Genomic DNA, 17,316 nt, shown 5'->3' with positions numbered 1-17,316 from the left:
ATAAAATCTGGCTCCCACATACCCATTCCAATGCGACACAGTTAAAAGACATGGGTGACAGAGACAGAGATAAAAGAAATCGAGGATCACTCCTATAAGTTTCCGAAAAGGAAAACAACCAAGGGGAAAAAAAAGTGGGAGATGAACAGATGGGCCAGCAGAGCTTTGCTTTCTGTGCAACATTGTGCACTTATTATTCGCATGAGGACTAATTTATAAACCCAGATAGTGTTTATAAACTCCACCATCCTAATGGAAATGGAAGCATTAATACAACCAGAGGATTCTTTACTTTCCAGGTTTTAATTAAAATCACAGGCGTTAAGAAGCAAAAGTGTCTTCGTGGAATACAAGTCTAATGAACTATTTCCTTGCCTAGCACAGAGCTCTGTGTGTGCTCTCAGCTTCTTGACACAGCCATTTGAAAATCTGACCCCCATGTAACTGGGAGAGCTCTCTCTGAAAATTAGAAAAGCAAATTACACCACTTTTTTCCCCCAAATAAATACAGTTGCCAAGTCCAAGTCAGGAAAAATATTAGCTACCCATAAGGAAGACACACACACACACACACACACACACACACCCCTTAAAACATGATATCTCAATTGACTAACGAGAGGACTAGAAGCAAATTTGTTTGTTCTATGTGCAGAGTAGACAACTTGAAAGAGCAAGAGAGAAGGTGACAGGTTGGGACATAGGAAATGTGGGAATATGACAAAGGAAATCTAATGGGAGAGAGGAAGGGAAAAAAGGGAAAGAATCAGAGAAATATCACACCAGCATAGAAGGACTGAACATTAGGTGTGCTACAAATGATGGAGGAAAACATACACTGTGTTCTAGGAAACAGCTTGGACTAAAATGCCCACCAAGTGACTGTTACTCAGCCATGGCCATGTCTTTTTACCTCTTAAAGGTATCACCCAGTTTACACATAGACAAATTAGGGTTGTGGCAAAACTAAACTGGCTTCCCTGTGAGTGAGGCTGCAAAAAGGAAGAGCAGGCTATATACACAGTCAGAGATTTCCAACTGCTGTGCTGAGTGATGGTGTGGGTTTTGACAATGACAGTATATGCATTTATTAAACATGAATGTTGTGTTCAGCTATGTGTTCGGTATGTTACAAAAATCATTTCTAATTCACACAACATGTCTTGGAGGGAGGTGTGTGATAAACCGTTTGTTAGAATATACATATAATTTGCCCCAAATTACACAACTTTTGAGTGAAAAAGCAGTGTTTGAAAGGAAGGCTTGAAAAGAACAGGATTTTTTAAAAAACAGTATTCTTCTTGTCCCTGGGCGCCAAGACCCACACACATACACTAATTTTATACACACACACATCTATTTCTACATATGTGTGCATGTGTTTAGGGGATAAATCTGAGAATAAACTAACATTGATGAAATGCTGTCTCTTTTTAAGGCATCTGCTGAGTTCATATTTTATCTCAATTCTCACAATATCTTATAATATATGATTTTAGCATTCTTTTTTGGTGTTTACAGGTAACTGAGTCTCTGAATGGTTAAGAAGTTTGACTAAATTCAATAGGAAAGGGCAGAAGCAGCATTTAAATCTAAGTTAGTCCGACCCTAGAAGAGCAGTCTCCCAAGGAAATATAATGTAGGCCAAGGTGTAGCTATATATGTTATTTAAAACTTTCTAGAAGCCACATTTTAAAACAGTAACAATGAACAGGTCCTGGTATACACAGCCATCACAACCTCAGTCAGTTGTCGCCGTCTCTTGCTTCCTGGGTTGGCCCAGTTTTGAGGGTTTTCTTTTCCCATGTCTCTGGGTATAACACTTCAGGAACACCCTACGACAGCCCCAAGTAAGTAGGCACAGCGGAGCAGGGAGTGAGTTCTGGGCTTCACTACTGCACTTGCTAGCTACACACACAACTCCAACCCTCGTACGGTCTCAGGCAGAGCAACTATACCCGTAAGAACAGACCTTCTCTTTACCAGCCTAAACTCATGAAGGTATTTCCCTGCCAGTTTATTACACCTTAGTTTGAACCCTCCAATTGGAGAAATAAAATTCCTATGAGAAACCAGGATATGGGGAATGAAAAATATATACATACGCCAACGACACGGGTTTAAAAATACAGAGTGAAGATTAAGAGTTAGTGCCACAAAAATGTGCAACAATGGCTGTTATGATGATGTAGCTTAATAACCAGCATTTCCCACCTCCACACTGTAACTGTGTTCCTGGATATGTTTATTTTAAGTACCAGATGGACACACACTGTGATGTGTCTTTTTAGAATGTAAACATTGGGCCCTGATATACTTGTAAAGTGTCACATACTGGATTTTCTTAAAGTGGGGTCAACCCTCTCAGGCATACGTAGGCAAAAGACGGATTTATTCCAATATCTTTAATTGACCATAGGCAAGCAGAATATAGAGTCATTAGTTACTTATCCATTAATCAAGCAAAGTCGTTGAAAGGATTAAAATAGCCAGTCATTCTTAAACTCGACCACAGAAAGTTTCAGATAAATGGACAGAATAGAAAGTTTACTCAAACACAGCCACAGTGGGTCTCACACTGGGTACCATGCATAGAAAGAGACTGTCCTGGCCTTTACGGGTTTTCCATTTAAAAACAGATACACTGGTGAGGAAAACACTGAAATGTACAAAATAATAAATTGTAAATAATGATTTTCTTCTCATGTCCATGTTCTGTGCATACATGTTCACAAATTTTCTAGCTGCTCCTACTCTAAATTTATCTACATAAAATTAGTAAGTCATTCTTCTTTATTGCCCACCCAGCATATGCTTTATGAGTCTAATTAGCTCTAAATAATAGAACTGAATTCTTAACCAAGTAGATATTTCTCTAATCAATTCAGAACCCTTTATATTATGCATGTTTCATACCCTTTTTAAAAAAATTACTTGATAATTTCATATTTCTCTTTTGATACTGATTTAAAGAACCTATTATACATTCTTTGGAATTTTCAGTGATTAAAATGTCATTTTTTAAAGTGTAGAATCTGGCATTTATTTAACTCCTACTGTATCTTAAGCACTACACTTAGTTTGTAAGATATATTACATCACATCATTTAGTACTTGAGCATCGTAAAACATAGATATCACTATTCCCATTTCACAGATGAAAAAAACCTGGGAATCAGAGATATTAACCAATTAACCAACTGACCCAAGAATATACAACTGGTAAACGGTTGACACACAATATAAATCTCAGAACTCTCTGACCTCCATATCCCAATGTTCTCATGATAAGAAAAGTAATCTTGAATCAAGCCATAAATAAACTGTGATTGCTCAATCTGGGTCACACCATTTGGGCCAAAAATAAAGGGTGATTTCAAAATGATCAGATTGATTCCCTATATGATCCTTTATATGATTATACCCCCCCAAAAGAATGTCCATAACATAAGCAATAGTAGCATTACCAGAATAGTGACCTGGAAATATACAAAAGTCATTTCCATGTATATGTCTTGATTTACTTATTTAAGTCTGAATCTCATTTTTTTATGGTCTTATCTTCTAACTGCTAGGGTTGGGGAGAGGCTGAGAGTTAAATCTATAATTCTTGAAGGTGAATCCAAAAGACATTGGCCCTTGAGTGTTTTCCAAAACAATGACTACAGCATTAATAGAATAGGCACACCATGCTTGCAGAGCTAAAGGGGTGGCAGGCAGTAAAGGCATCATTGCCTAACAGTTGAGTCAGTAGGCAAGCTGGGATCAGAAGAAGCCATCGCTATGTTTTTAGTCCATAACCAGGGGTCACTTCCCTTGTATGCAAGATAAAACTAATAATGCCCGATTCACACAGATATTGTAAAGATCAAAAGAAAGTATTATTAGTCATTACCTGACTGATAGCAAGGATTCAGTGTGAGTACCTCCCCTTCCTCCTTACTGAAGCTCACCCTTGCCTCGTTCAGCAGGAAAAATTCTCCAAGAGTAAAGACAAATGCAAAATACATAAACAGCTAATCTACACTGAAGAGTTGCCCTGCCCAGACTGAGAATTCCTATCAAGCTGTGAGATTAGTATGTTTATGGTCTCTAATTCAGAGAAAAGTGAAAATGGAACCAAGGACCAGGGTGAAGAAAAGGGAGAGTGCCTTGACCGAGTGGCTTCATCATTTTGTTTTAAGTGGTACAAAGCGGTATGATGTTCCTGCACAGCTGAGATAAGCACAACCATGTGACCTGGTAACTGTTCTGCGTGTACGCCTGAACGCTATGCTACTGAGCCTCTTGGAGAAGAGTGTCAACAGAACCCTTTGCTACAAAAGTTTTTGTTAAATATACAAAGATGCCTCTCTTCTCACAACTACGTCTCTCCAGATGTGTCTCCCAAGAGGAGGATCCAGCCTAAGGAGCAAGGGAGGGAGGACGAGACAGAACAGGAGACACATTATGAGTGAGACCCAGAACAGATGACAGATATAAATGGCTTCAGGAAAGCACTTTCTTCATCTTTCCATTTCACCCTTGGATGGCTTCAACACTTTTATGAACCCTCCCACCCCCTACCCCACCTCCTGTAAGTGTTTTATGAAATGTCGGCCTATCAGTTGTGTGGGCACGAGGAACGTGATGGGCACGCTGCCAACACTCGCCCTGAGGAGGGACCGGCAAGGCCAGAGTTTGAGAGAATGATGGGCATCATGGAGACACATGTTTCCTAAGGTAAACTGCAATAGAAACATCAGACAGTAAGACACCAACTCTCAGACATTTTGTGCAGGGGCTGAATATACCATTGTTTCTGAAAAGGCTGTGGACCAGGGACTGCCTGTCACAGTTACTGATTCTCTGGTGGGCGGGATGGAGGTAGGAGTGACAGAGCCACCCATCAGCCACAACAGAGATGATGGATGAGCCAGAAAAACCAGGCAGCAAAGCCCAGCCTCTCCCCCGAATCCATTTGTTATTTCCGGTCTCTCTTTGTCTCTGTCTATGCCTCTCTCATACTGCAGCTAATCAGCAGTGATAGATGAGGGTAGAGATTCACTCCTTCCTTCAAGCACCCAATTGGGTTTTCTCTCCTTTGTCACAGGTCTCTCATCCATTTCTCAATGAGTCCTTTATTCAAATAAGAAAGGAGCAGAGCCTTATCCTAAAATTGACTGTTGATGCAAGAGTCCTGGTGTGTTGGAAAAAAGGTAGGAAAGGAAGGCAGGATCAAAGGGTTTCATTGTTTGGCTCATAAAAGGACAGAGAGAAAGCACTTTCAGGAGGAGTGCACTGAATAATGAGGGTTGAATGCTGAAAAGGAAGTTAAAATAAAAATGCAGCAAAATTAGAGGGCCGGGAGTAGCATGATTTGGCAAGAGTCTAGACCTCAGCCCCATGTCCCTGTTTGAATTGGATGTAGTCATTCCAATTGACTCATTAAGGCAGCCCAGTCACAAGAGCGTCTGCTGTTTACAGGACCTTGTCATTTGCACGGCTGTACTGATGACCCACTTAAATAGAAATGGACACATTGCCCGACATATCTCATTTTCATTTATTCTTCTTCAACCAGTATGAGCCAGTGAGTAAAGCTGTGAAATTAAGACTATGGCTGAGTCTGTATAAATATGGTGGGGCCAGAACATTCAGTACCTCACATTGGCTGAGCTTCATCTTTAGAACCAAGCCACATGGTGGATACTCAAAACATTGGACCCAGCATCTGCGTGTGAGGCCAAAACAGCTTCACAAGAAACAGCTAGGCTGGCTATTTTGGTCCTAATAGATTTGGCTGTGCACGTGGGGATCATTTTTAATCATGAGATCTAAGGTCTGAGGATGGTGATATTGCTGAAGATAAGAACAGTGATGACAAAAAGATCACCATGTTAATTATAACAACCATGATGAAGACGGACTTGGGACACAGCGGATATCAGGGTCTCCTCTCCCTCAGTGAACCCTTCTAAATTGATTTAAAGAATTTAGTGTTCACCTTTCCTAAAAAGGACTCTAATTTATACCTCCAAACCTTAGAAAACAGTACCCCCTGATAATGAAACTAAAATCTGTGATCTCTTTATAAAACTACCTTCTCAATAAGCACTTCCGGATGCGGCCTCGCTACTGGACGGTCGTCTTCCCACATTAAAAGCAGGTGATCTTCCACTTATAGGTAAACATTGTTGAATGAAACATGGAAAAATGATGTGGCCATCCTGATTGGCATCACCTTCTTACGATCATCCCATAAAAGCTGCACATATACATCCCTACTGCACATGGAAATGTTGATATTATTATCAGATTATCAAGAAGACCAAATTTTTAAATGTTTTTATCTGAAAAAAAACCTAAAATCAAGGAAAACATTTTATATGTTCTTGCCTTATACAAAATTAAACTATAATTCTGAAATATGAAAATTGCTAATTCGGAGATTGGGATTGCCATACATATATTACTAATAAGAAAAAAAATCAAATTATCCACTTTAAATATATGCAGCTCATTGTATGTCAATTACATCTCAATAAAATTTCTTAAAAAAAGAAATAAAAGAAATGACTAATACATCTGTTTATATATAGATTATATTTCTGTAATCATAATATATGTCTTTGATTGTAATATGAATCCCGACGCTTAAATAGACGAAGATGCTAGGACTAGATGTGTGGGGTCCGCTCACGCCTAGCACTATTTCTAAGCTTCAATTGCATTGTTATCTATAGTACATAAAATGCTCAGAACAGTTCCCCTGATAACTATAACACGTCTGTGCACTTTGACTCTCAATTTGGCAGCATTAATATTGCTTTTAAAATAATACTTTAAAAAAAAAATACACCAGTCTTATTAGGCAAGTAATACTGGAAAAAATCAATTCAGTGTCATAAATTAGAAAAATGAATGAAGCCCTTTGGGGACTGAAATCTCAAGCACCTGACTATCCCTTAGCCTAGAGTCAACATCATCTTCTTTACCCAGTTATAAAATAGGTGCTGCAAACATTACCCTGAAAATAGGTATGACTACGCGGTTGAAATAACTAGATAATGTTCCCTTCGGTACAGTTATTTAAATTGCTTCAGCAGCCACGTTTTCAGCCCAAATTATTTTGTAGCAATCGACCTTTACAAAAGAAGAAAAAGAACCAACTATGAAGCTGACAATTTGATTACCACCTTAGACTGTAATCCATGTTCATGAGTGACCTGGAACTCCCATATAAATTGACTCTTTAGATTGAGAATTCTATTTTTTTTTTCATTCAAGCCATAAATATATAAACAGATAATTTAACATTCAGGCCCTTGATGGTCAAATGATTTTCCAATTCTTAATTCAATGAATGATTGTTCAGTCCTAAATATTGCTTTAATTATACAGAATACATTCGGAGAATTATTTCTATGAATGAGGTTTCAGGAATTGCAGCCACGCAGTGATTTTCTTTCTTTGTTCTATCAGAGTGGGCCTCTCTCCTGGGAAGAGCAGATAACCTACCCAAGCAGCACAGACCTATGAAGGCACCATCCCTCAGCTGTTGTACCCTGAAGGCACAAATGTTTGGATAAGTATCGACATTTCACCCTTCATCAATGCTAAAATTTAGCGCTGAGTTCCTACAATAAAGGCTTATGTCTTCGGCCTTTTCCTTATTAATCCTATTACGCTTGTCTTTATGAGCTCTCCTAGTTTCTTCCACTCCCTCTGGGGCTTAGCTGCAAATGAGATTTCACATCTCAGTGTAAAATAACCTGAACATTTTTCTAGAAAATTAAATAAAAGTCCTCAACCCTGGCACTACATGCCTAGAATCCGATTTCTGGAACCAGTGGCTTCCCCAACGCCTCCCTGTCTCCTTGCCATCTCACTTTTCTTAGCACTAAGGAGCATCTTTTTGCTTCTGCATTCAGATGATCTATTACTGTGGGAAGGAAGAGAGGGCAGGATTGCATGGTGAAAACACTAGAGTAGTGGGAGGAAGAACCCGGGAGTTCCATGACCACTTTTCTGAAGACGTCACATGAGTGGGATTCAAAGCTGGTTGCCTCCTGCATCTTACGCAGCTCATAAACCACCTGTTCTTCTTTACACCCTTACACAGCCCCTCCTTCTCTCTGCCAGCCTGTGTCGTGCTTTCAGTGTGAACTAGTCACAAAAAATAATCCTTCAAAGTTTCTCTTTGAAAAGGCATTAGAGTTTCTTTAAAAGAAGGCAACCTAGAGGGGAACAATAAATCCTGGGCACACTCTGAAAGGTGTGACCCTTTCAAGGAGGCTCAAGTACCAGAATCTTCACATCCTAGTGGAATTAGGTCCAATCACACAAGTCAACCAAATGTCAGACATCTCAGGAGCCCCTCAAAGCATTCCACCCAGTACATCCAGGTGTGATTAGAGGTAAAGAGAATTGTTCACTTTCTAATTCCAGGTAGAATTAATTTCTTATAAATAGTAACATTTTTTAAAAATAACAAAAGAAAATGATTTATTTAAATATTTTGCAGCATCTTCAAGATCTTGCTTCAATTTAGAAGGTGGGTGAAATGTTAATAAAACACAACTTTCGGAAGTTTTCCTTATGTATAAATTGGCAATGGATGGCCATGAATTATGCACTTGAAAAATATCAAGTAAACTGCAATGTGGTGAAGAGTATGTTAGAGCGTTATCCTAGATACATTTGGAGCCAAGAGACTCCATATTTTTAGATTTCAGAAATTACTTTGGAGAAGATCTTTTGCACACTCTGAGCCTAATATTTTTAGCCACTTGAAAAAAAAAAAAAGAGGAGAATCTCTACAGAGACACAAATACAAATGCCTTCACAGTAGGTAACATCAGGTGGGAAGCAGCTAGGTAACAGTTCGTAGAGGGTGTTCAGGACTGAAGTAAGCCAGACTGAAGTAAGCCAGTTACATCTAACTTTATGACATTTGTATACTTGAACAGAATTATATAAAATTCAGGGCAAACAACTTGAGGCTGCCGGCCACATGTTAGGAAACTTTGGAAGCAATGAAGCCTAAAGCTGCTTCTAACATTCTATGATTCTACTATGAATTATTTCTTTTGGAGTTGAGAAATAACTGGTGAACGGAGACTAGGTAATGTAAGTATTAGACATCCCTAAAAAGTTTCAATGGAATTAAAATAACCCACTAACATTGGGCAAGCCTTACTAGATATTTTTTTCCCTTGGGAGTTCAGTCCAAAATTGTTGGATAATTGTTGGTTGGACAAAAAAAACCAAAAAACTTCTTTCTGCAAAGAATCCTCTTCTATAGAAAATAGAATCTTACTAGGAAAAGTGTCATCATTAATTAGAAATATTCTAGCCAAGATGATTTCCTATGAAGGAGGTTTAATCTACATTTAAATGCAAATTATAAAAGAGGGGTTGAGTGCATATATGGAAGGCTCAGAAAGAATACCTGGAAATACAAATGTGCATATATGCTATTGATATTTTGTATATCTTACTATAAACAAAATGAAGCCAATGAGAATCCATTATGGAGAAGAGATTTTAGCTGCTTTGTAACTGACCATGTTAAATATCAAATCTATCATATTAAACAGCAAATGTATTTTGATAACACAACTTCCAGAGAATTTGTTCAGGCAAATTCATAGAGAATACATCAGGCCTAAAATCGAGGCAAGTCCAATCAACAGTGATCATTTACAAAGCATCGTAGGCAAAGTGTTTCTAGGCCTCATTGATGGAATGGCATAATTACATCACCTTTTGGAATTTCAAAGACAGTTTTTCAAAAGGCTTAGGTTAAAAAAAAATATTTTATTTGGTATAGGTATAAAGGTAGAAAAAACCTTTCTTTGATATTTCTCCTAGAATGAACAAGAAGCCCCTAAGACTCCTGATGGATTTACAAACGTTCAGTGATTGGTGTACTGGGCTTTCATATTTCCATGTCCCTTCACAGACAGAAGACACTCTATGTTGATTCGAACTCTGTATAAAAGAGAGGTCACTTTGGGCTCTTAAGCCTAAAACTCATGTGTCAAACAAGTACAAACATGAGTCCGCTTCTCGAAACTGACAGTTTATACTGCTTCTGGGTGAATCCCTACTTTCTACGCGCTAACTCTCTGAAGACAAGTAGAATGTTCAGGAGCTTCTGGTCAACTGGAACACGAAATCAAACCACTTTGCCCAACCTTTTTATAAGTCTTCTATCATCTGGCCTTATCCTATCCACCTTCTAAACAAATCACCTTTTCACCTTCTATGGCGTACATGTAACTATCGTCCAAAGCCTTCCCTCACGTTCCTCTTGCTTACCATCCTCTTTCTTGTCCTTTCGCCCAATGAAATACCAGCCATCCTCTAGCTCAAGCTCAAATTCACTCTTCCGTGAAAGCTTAGCTGACAACCCCAACCTTACCTGATGTCCTTGGAATGTCCATAGGACATAGAATTTATGTCCCAAACTAAGTATAAAGTATATTCCATCTCTTTGAATATTTTAATCTTTTCTCCCCAAGTATATCATGATCTCCTTGCCATCTGTGCTCACATTTTATAATTCTTTAAAAGGTCTCACCGTGTGTAGTAGTACTCTAATTATATAGCAGGTTTTCAATATGAATTGAATGAAAAAAATAGTCGCTGAACATGAAATGATGAATATTTTAGGAAACCAAACAATTAGAAAAGAATATGTCTGTTTATGGTGAGATGTAGAGCAGTTCAATTTTCAAGAGATATTAAAAGCATACAACTGGCTTGCTTGAGAGTTGACATGCTGAGGCATCTTGGACTAACGGACCACTGGAAGCTTTCCTAACTAGAGATGGTCATGTCCTTAAAAGGATTGATATGAACAACTAAAATCAGAGTAGACTTACAACTATGAGGCAGCAATCATTGTCTCACATATAGTTTGCACTAGATGTGAGACAATTCCCTTTCTTTGATTGTAAAACACCTGGGAAGTTAACAAAGTGCATGTTAATAATAGATACACAAGACCAAGGTCCTTTCTTGACTGAAGTAGAAAATGAAAAGATCTGATCACATTCCTCAAAGTGAGCCATTACTCTTGTGTAGACACTAACCCAACTCCTATTTCTTTTGTAATTATATCCAGTTCTGATAAAGCACCCAAGGTTTATTGCTCATGTTTAACACATACAAGTGCATATTCACCAAACTTAGCAAAAGCACCCAAGTACCAAAATAAACACATTTTAGGCTCTGCAAATAAAAATGTTTTAAAATTATGTTTCTGAACTTCCATCTTGCTTTGGAGAAAAACAACAGCAAAAACAACAAAAACAGCACCTTCTTAGATTATGTGAGAGCCTGGGTCTCCATGTGAATGAAGCCCGGAGATGCCTCCTCTCAATAGGATGGCAACTTGCCTTCTGGCTGAACAAAGATTTACTTCACTTAATTATCATATGAGGAAGTCCTAATACTGAAACAAAAATGATAAGGTGATATTGGTTAAGCCATCCCTGTGGGAGGGCTTTCAAACTTGCTGCTAACATACAACTGTCCTGAACAGAAGCCAAACCCAGTTTAACTAATTTTACATTTAGGTATTAATAATGCATAATAAGCCATGTCTGATGTGACAAATTACAAGAACTATTAAACCATTTGCCCATCCAATATATCTGATTAATCATGACACACCATGTGACAAAGACAAACCTCTCAATTTTTTTAAAAGAAAGCTAAGTGAATTGAAAAATAGACTAAACCCAATATTTCTCATTGGTATTAATGAACCTGATTCCAGCTTCCCGTAATGCCTTGATAGGGAGAGCAGAAGAAATCCTGTTACTTTCTTTTTCAATTCTCCTTTGTGCTCATCTAGCTCCTGAGTGAAAGGCAACACTATCTTACAATCACCTCTGTGTTGGAGGCATTTTCTCCATGGATGCAGGGAGCTGAAAAGATTGGGGCTAAAAAATCCCAGAGGAAAAGCAAGTGTAGCCTGTCAATGGTTTCACCCTTAAGAACATCTCCTATACTGGGTCTCACTAGTTGAGTTCCACAGGAACAAATGGAGCATTCAAAGCAGGGCCTAAAATGCTACCCAGGCTTGTCAAAAGCAGTGTCCATTTGCTCACAGTGTGGCAGTGGGAAACAGCCTGGAGACCACATCCTAAGTGTGTATCTTTTCTCCTTATACTCTGCTGTCGCTGCACGGGAATCTGCCACTGAAACACCTACATCTGCACTTGAGCACACATGCCTCCTGTGGTCCCCAATGTCATCTTGCCACTCATGTCTGTATGTATAAAAATAGTTTGATTAAAGAATTGGGAGGTTGGGATTGCTATATATACATTACTAATAAGAAAAAAAAATACCAAATTGTACACTCTAAATATGTGCAGTTTATTGTATGTTAACTGTATCTCAATAAAAGTTTTTTTTAAAAAAATAATTTGATTGTTTTAAAAAGATATATGCTACTTTCTGGTCTATTTGATATTTCCAGAAGAACTTAGCTATTTGGACAATGAAATCATACAGCACACTCAGCTACTTAGTCAAGGCTTCCCTACCTGTAAATGAAATAAAAAAATATAAACAGTTTCCATGAGACAAGTTTTAGAAACCCAAACATAGAAACGCTAAAAAAGAAAAAAATTCTCATTCTGTGTAATCTTGGACAATTTACCAATCCTCTTTTTGACTCAGTTTTGCATTGACAAAATAAAGATATTAATGGTATTATATACATGTATCAATATTAAAAAGTGCTGTCACAAAATGAAGGTTCATAAATATTATCCATTATTAATACTATTGTGGTGAATAGACCCAAAGCGACCCCTATGATCCTGCCTACTGATGTTCACACATTTGTGTAATCCTCTTCCCTTGAGTTTAGGCAGGACCTGTGACTTGGTTCTAACACATAGAATATGGCAAAAATGATGGGATGCCATTCCTATGATGAGGTTATATGACATAGCAAAGCTGATGAGAAATTTCACTTCTGTGATTATGTCACGTTATCCAAGACCCCATGTTTTAAGACATTGATGCTAGAGACTCCTGGGGCGAGGGGTGATGAAACTAGCAGTCCTGCTGGGAAAGCCCACATGGCAAGGAACTACAGACAGTCAGTAGGAAATGAGGGCAGCCGCCAGTCAACAGGCTGCAAAAAGTTGGGGGCCACAATCTCGCAGCTGGTAAAGAAATGAATTTTGCCAACAACCTAAAAACGCTTGAATGTGGTGGATTCTTTCCCAGTTAAGCCCTTAAAGAGAGTTTAATCCTTAAAGAGAGTATAATCCATGTGGCAAAGTTACTGTGGTCTCGTGAGATACAAAGTAGGGGGTCCAACTAAGTCAGGCCCAGTCTTCATACCCACAGAAACTGTGAGGTAATAAATGTGTTGCTCTAAGCTGCTACATCTGTGATGATTCATTGTACAGCAATAGATAGCTAATATAATAAAGGCAAAACGACAGGCAACATGAAAAACATGCTTCTTACATAAAGAAAATTCTGCCTAAGACTTCTGAATAGACATGAAACAGAGTTGAGAAATCTTGAATTCCCTTAAACATTTCACAGAACTTCAAGGTGGCAGGGATGCATCTTAGAAGTGATCTGAACGGACCCCTCTCCTCCATCATCTTGCAAGTGAAACAGCCAGGCTCTAAAATGATTACATGGCTGTCTCAAAGTTAATGTGACCAGCTAATTGTAGAGTTGAAACTTGAACCCAAGTCTTGTGACCTAAGGTTTCATACCACCACACTGTTGCCAAAGCTGTGATTTCCCATTTCGGTGAGAATTTGTTGATTCTGAGTTGGCAGCATTTAAATCAAACAAAGAGCAAAGATCAATGCTGACTATCAGATCTTATATGATCATCTGACAATAATTGTGCAACTTCATCTGCAGGTCATTTACTATCATTCTCATACGGCTTGTTTTCCAGATAACATTGGGTTGATGTGGTACCTGTCAAGCCCCAACTGTAGAAGAAACACAATTAAAATCTGGTACATGCAGAGCAACCAAGGCTCTGTCAGAGAGTATAAAAGCTTTGAAATAAAGGGTAAAAGGTTCAGTTAATCCATGAAAATGTCACCATCCACTCGGGACCTTTGCCTGAAGGTTAAGTGTCACAGATTATTGTCAGATGGTGCCAGCAGCCAGAATGGCTAAATCAACCCAGGTGATGAGTGTGGTAACAGATGCTATAATCACATTGCCTGTACGCTCAAATCAGATGATGTGACCATATTAAAATCAGAATGTCATTCCAAGCAGCATATTTTGTCCCAATTTTTATAGTGGTTGGTTAATCAGATTCTCCCTATCACAATTAAAAAGGTCCAACATCTCTCCATTTCCCCTCGACCAACATCTCCCTAGATGGAGATATTCTAAAGATCTAATGTACAACAATGTGAGTTGTTAATACTGTATTGTATACTTGAAATCTGCCAAAAGGGTCCATCCTAAATGTTCCCACCATGGGAAAAAAAGAAAACGTAAGCATGTGAGGTGATGCGTATGTAAATTAGCTTGATCATGGTGATTATTTCACTGTGTATATGTATATCAAAAGATCAAGCTGCACTCATTAAACACACACATTTTAATTGTCAATTATTCCTTAACAAAGCGGGGTAAAAGGTTCAAGAGATACTATATCCAGACTACATCTGCCAATTTTTACATAGAACATATTTTAAAACTATAATTGAATACATACTCTGACAATGGGGTAGAATTTTAGAACTCAGGATTATTCTGAACATCAGTGTCATGGGTCTGTTTTTCCTTCTCTTCTAACTAGTTCCTTTACTAGTCTGAATCACAATTATTTAACCTACTATCTGGGTAATTCTGAAGAGTTGCTTTACCGCTTTGAATCTCTTCATGTATATCTTGCTTGCTGGAAGACGGTCTTTTGGTATAAACAGAATCAGATATACGTAAAATATTTAGCATAGTATGTATTGCATCAATTGTCGCCTTTGCCTTTTCTTCTAATTTTCCCCATGGAAAGCAACTATTTCCCTGAAGTCTTCAGGACGTTTGAACTGAAGAGCACACCAATCCCAAGCTTAATAAGGTATATTTACATTTTTTTGTATAGAGAAACATTTGTTATTATTGTAAAGCTTCAAGTTCCATCTAGCTATGTCTTAAGGTTTTCACGGTGCCTATGTGGACAGCACAGAGTCAAGCACGGACCTACAATATGTTTTGTCCAAGCATGATGAAGGGCAAAGATCCATTCCATGCTTTAAGACAGCCAACCTTTTAGCAAATGAAGGAGAAAATTGAATTTAAGTCAGAAAGGGGAAACAAATCCTCCTGTCCAATAAATTTCTTTAATCAACAAAGTGGTTTTTCAAGACTCTCATTCAATGTCACAAAGCTCGATAAGTTAACCCCGCCTCCCCACCAGGTACACAAGGTCACAGAAAGTTCTTATTTCAAAAATATCCAGAATAGAACCTCTTAGGAAGAAACAGAAAATTATACTAGCAAAAGAATTTACCAAAATGGCATAAAGTTGTTGAGAAATATCTAATGTACTCTCATTTATCTTTAAATCAAATTTAGAATAGAGAATCAATACAAGAGAAATATTATTAGTAGACTTGTCAGCTATTAAGAACTGCACATACTGTATTTCCCTGGCTTTCTCCCATGGTCCAACTATACGAATGCTTGAAAAAAAAAATAGGTAAAAGTACATGTAATTTACCCAGTGATGTATCACAGCTTGCTCTGCTAGGAAAGGTAAGTGAATGAGCAAATCTGTCAGTAAGCCCAGCATGAAATGAGGGTGGAGCTGGGATCACAAAGTAGTTATGTCGCATTGAAATACTTTAAGAAAAATACTGGTAATATACAATTTTAAGTCTGAAAAATAGAAAGCTTCTATTCACATATTTTATTTTTATCCTATTTTCTTTTTATAAATTTCCTAACATTCTTTTTAGGTTTTGTTTTACACTGTGTCTGTATAATACTCAGACATTTGAATGAAGGTTAATGGATAATTGAAATATGCGACTGTAGATATTTTGAAATATCCTAATATTCAGAAATATCCGGCTATTTCATGACATTTAGAGGAAACAATCATGTATTAAACTAAATTTTAAACATCGGACTGTCATTCAGAGTGAAGTGAGTCAGAAAGAGAAAAGTAAATGTCGTATATTAATACATATTTGCGGAATATAGAAAAATGGTACAAATCAACCAGTTTACAAGGCAGAAATAGGGACAAAGATGTAGAGAACAAACATATGGACCCCAAGTGGGGAAAGCAGGGAGGGTTGGGAGGAATGAATTGGGAGATTGGGATTGCCATACATACACTGCTAATGGGAAAAAAATATCAGATTGTACACTTTAAATATATGCAGTTTATTGTATGTCAATTGTATCTTAATAAAAGCTCTTAAAGAAAAAATATTTAAACGTCAGTATCATATACTTAAGTAAATACTTCTATTTGTACTTCTACTTTTGAGGTTTTCTTTTTTCCATAAGCTAGTGGTCAATTTCCTACTTATAATTTATGATATACTAAAAAATAATTTATAGATTAAAAACTATCTCCTCAACCTTGCCATTGATTCTCTTTTTAATTATTTTGGCAACCATTGTTTCCTCTTCTTTCCCTATCTTTTCCTACCCTGTTTCCAGATCCTGTTCTCTAAATTTGTTCACAGTTTAGTCTCTTTCTCTTTTGAAAAAATTCTCAGAAATCATTATTTTCTTTCTATAACAGTTTCTGTAAGACTGGGAAGGAGAAAAAGGCAAAAGGGCATATACCTCTCAGCAATCAGTATTGCTGAGATCTTTAGGGGAAGTTTTTCCCTTCTTTAGCAGGAAGCAGGGGGTGGGGGCATGATCAGGGCAGACAGCAGTATGGCCCACCCACAGAGCTACACAGTTGGTGTCTTGTTTCTCTTTCACATGCAGATGTAAGAGTTCCAAAGATGGCAGAGGGGCTTACCTAGTCCCTGAAGCAAAGGTAATGGAATTGCATCACTTCTGTGGCATTTTAACAAAGTTGGTGTTTGTTTATAGACTTTATAAACAACCATAAATCTATATTTTCCAATCGATGAGGTAATTAAACACAATTCATGTGTAAATGACTATTTTATATGCAGCAAGATTTCTATAAACTTAATTTTTAAGAGTATGGCTTCCTCACATTAAACTTTCTCAAATGGATTTTCACAACCTCCAGACTCTGAAGCATAAATCAGAAATCTGTTCTTCTAGCCCCATGCTTCGAGAACACTCTGTGACTGTCAGATTTCTCTGATAGCAGCT

The sequence above is a fragment of the Hippopotamus amphibius genome, chromosome 10 (genome assembly GCF_030028045.1).
Source record: "Hippopotamus amphibius kiboko isolate mHipAmp2 chromosome 10, mHipAmp2.hap2, whole genome shotgun sequence".
NCBI classification, from domain to species: domain Eukaryota; kingdom Metazoa; phylum Chordata; class Mammalia; order Artiodactyla; family Hippopotamidae; genus Hippopotamus; species Hippopotamus amphibius.
Note: the sequence above shows the minus strand (reverse complement) of the source record.